The sequence below is a fragment of the Hordeum vulgare genome, chromosome 3H (genome assembly GCF_904849725.1).
Source record: "Hordeum vulgare subsp. vulgare chromosome 3H, MorexV3_pseudomolecules_assembly, whole genome shotgun sequence".
Lineage (NCBI taxonomy): Eukaryota > Viridiplantae > Streptophyta > Magnoliopsida > Poales > Poaceae > Hordeum > Hordeum vulgare.
Window position 1 is genome coordinate 587026191 of NC_058520.1, and position 3556 is coordinate 587029746.

Genomic DNA, 3556 nt, shown 5'->3' on the forward strand with positions numbered 1-3556 from the left:
CATAATCCCTTCATAGACAAGCGCCAGGAGGATGTAATTCAGTATGGACTGCGACGTCGGCGCATTGACGCCTGAAAAGCAGACAACGATCATAACACTGCAAGCCTCAGCTCGTAGTTACTTTTAACCATCTTCCATTTCTGCTCACAAGGAGCCAGGATAGAACAAAACCAATACTATTTTTTTTTCCTTTTGTTCAGACTTTCTTTCAGAGCAGTAGTAGTAGAATTCAGTAGGTGTTGTCACGAAATTATGAATGGTAATGGAAACAATTCCCTGTCAAACTACTCCAGGTCCTAATAAACTTCAAATACCAAGAAAATTCATACACTGGACCAGGCAAAAATAGCATTGCGGAGGAGGGACAGGGGAGTACACTGGGCCGCCCGTCGTACGCACCTCGGCGGGCGCTTGTCTATGGAGGGCTAGAGAGTGGGAGAGCGGCCGCCAGAAGAGAAGTCCTTACCAGGTTGAGATATCGGACTCGCCGCGGAGGTCCACGAGGTCGGGCCAACTACGTCGAGTGGCGGCGGCAGCGGCGGCGACAGGGAGAACGATGCGACTACTGTGGGAGAGCGGCGGCGGCGGCAGGGAGAAGGAGCAGCGGCCGCAGAGGTCCACGAGGGCAGGGCTTGAGGGTGGGAGAGCGGCGCCGGCGATGGCGACAGGCGGGTGGGAGAGTGGCGGCGGCGATGGCGACGGGCGGGTGGGAGAGCGGCGGAGGGCAGGGCTTGAGGGTGGGAGAGCGGCGGCGGCGATGGCGACGGGCGGGTGGGAGAGCGGCGGCGGCGATGGCGACGGGCGGGTGGGAGAGCGGCGGCGGCGATGGCGACGGGAGGCGAGGGCGGAGAAGGAGCAGGAGCCGCGGCAGGGAGAAGTCCACGAGGGCAGGCCTTGAGGGTGGGTCTAAGTGGGCTAACAGCTTAGGCCGGTGATAAAAAGAAAAGACAACGTTTTTAATTTTTCTGCCCATCGTACCCTTAGAAAATTGACGGTTTGATTGTGTTATACCGCTGCCTCCCCTGTGAGCAGTATAGGATACTGTAAAAAAGCTCTAAAATAGCATTATAAATGACCTTATTTATTCAAATGGCCCCTGACCCTCCCGACGCCGCCGAGCTGCCCGAGAACTACCGGTGAGCGCTCCTGCTCTTGCCGTAGAACATTGTCACGATCGAGCTGAGGCTAGGCTGGCTTAGTAAATTATAAGCATGCATGGTTAGATGCACTATCTTGTGATGTGCTTCAACCTTCATGGTATCTGCAGCAAGTCCCCAAGACTCAGCATCATTTCTATTTGATTCTTATATGTCTCTTAATTCTTATAAAATACTTCCTCTGTAAACAAATATAAAAACGTTTAAATTACTAAAGTAGTGATCTAAACGCTCTTATGTTTCTTTACGGAGGGAGTATAAAAAAAGTTAAGGTTCACATACATGTTAATCAATGCTCCCTCTCTAAACTTCCATAAGGCGTTTTAGGTTATATATACAGTATCTGTTTACAGATGGCGTACAAAATTTTAGCAAATTCTCAAAGATAAAATAAAAATAGCAAGTTTGTATGTCAATCTGCATAGTAAGAAGAATGATAGAGTGACGGTCGGTGCACGATTTTCTCTTTATATGTGCAAATGTTCTTCTCTTACGGTCAGCTGCTCTCTTTCTCTTTATCCTCACATCTGAACCAATCTGCAGTTAGTAGTAAGGGTATATGATTTTATTTATGGAATTACCTATGTATTAATTGTTACTGTGAGCCATTTCTTACTTGGTTATTGACAAGAGCTAAATGAAATCACTCCACACAGAAACCTTTTCTCTGAATTTTCAGTGATGGTTACTTAAATAACCATCCGTTCCCAAAAAATAAACTCTATCGGAGCTAACACGTTGATTTTGATTTTGCAGCGACACGATGTTTGAATACGCCAAACAAGTGATGAATTTGGGGAACACTTTGTTCGAACTGCTCTCAGAAGCTCTTGGGCTTAATCCGAGCTATCTGACAGATATCGATTGCAACCAAGGACAAATCTTACTCTGCCACTACTTCCCTCCGTGCCCCCAGCCTGAACTCGCCATTGGCACAAGCCGGCACTCCGACTCTACCTTCATGACAATACTTCTCCAAGACGAAGTTGGCGGCCTCCAGATCCTCCACGAGGGTCGGTGGGTTGACGTTACACCGACACCGGGAGCATTCATCGTGAACATCGGCGATCTCCTACAGGTATATAAACTGAGACCATCCAATCCTGAATTATTTGTTCAACACCCGAGCATTGTCTTTGTTCATTATTCCGAAGTTCAGAACGAATCTTTTTTCTTAAAAACTGTGCAGATGATCTCCAATGATGCGTTCATTAGCGTGGAGCACAGGGTGGTGGTGAAGAACATTGCACCGAGGGTCTCCATCGCGTGTTTTTTGAGTTCGCATTTCCACCCGGCCTCGACGAGGATGTACGGTCCGATCAAGGAGCTGCTGTCCGATGACAACCCGCCGTTGTACAGGGAGACCCTCGTCAGAGACTATGTCAAGTCAAACATTACAACTCCATCGGGTTAGATGCAAAAAATGCTATGTCTGATTTTCGATTATAAATTGTGAAGGAGAGCTTGTGTCCTGATAGCATGAACAATACCCATGTATACGGGGTAATGCCTGGAACATAAATAATTGAGCCGTGTGTAATGCTAAGGAAGCGACTGCAAAATGAGAATGCATTACCAGCATAATCCATATTGTATACAGACTTAAATCGCCCACGCATATATTAAGCCTGCAACAACTTTTTTTTTTTTTTTTTGCAATGAATCATTTCGGAATTTGTGTGAACAATAGCGAACCTTGTACTATTTTTTTTCTTTTGCGAGGAAACATTGTACTCTCTTGCATACATGTAAATGGATAAACGTTTAAGGTTTTATTAATCAGTAGACATATTAATATACCCAAATGATAACTGTCACACATGCGGGACGAAGCAATTCCGCCATGATGTTTTGTATAACTAAAATTGTCATCCTAAAAGAAAAAAAAAACTGAACCTTGCCATCCAAACAAAAAGTTGTCATCCTCACATGACATCCTCGCGTCACTAATTGAACTTGTCATGAAAACGTTCAAAGTTGCCATGTGTTCCTGCCACACGTGTCACACTTATCATGGTCCTTAATATATTGGCCAAGATAAAATGGGCATGCAAAATTTGGAGATTTCTCCCTGTATCAAATGTACTATTAATTCATCTTTATTTTTCTCCTTGCCTTCTATGATCGAACTCATCTTGTTTGTTCTTAAGAAACAATTCCATAGTTACTTAATTAGCAAATGCTAAGTCACAACAAAAGTACTTTCTTTAGTGCTCGCGAACTCATGCCCAGAGAACTTGAGCGGTGGGTGATAGAAGGCAACGGGATGCCAGAAGCGAACATGTGCGTAGGCATGGGAAGACACGTGAATTGAGTTTGGAGGTTATGACAACTCCAACGCGGATCATTAAATTGGACACGTCGATAGAGAAGCCGACCATCCAACCACGTGCATTAAA

At 45.5% G+C, this 3556-nt stretch overlaps 1 pseudogene; it reads left to right on the forward strand.

The window, feature by feature from the left end:
* The first annotated feature begins 1071 nt into the window (after nucleotides 1-1071).
* On the forward strand, nucleotides 1072-2606 carry LOC123442123 (annotated as a pseudogene).
* The last annotated feature ends 950 nt before the right edge of the window (nucleotides 2607-3556 follow it).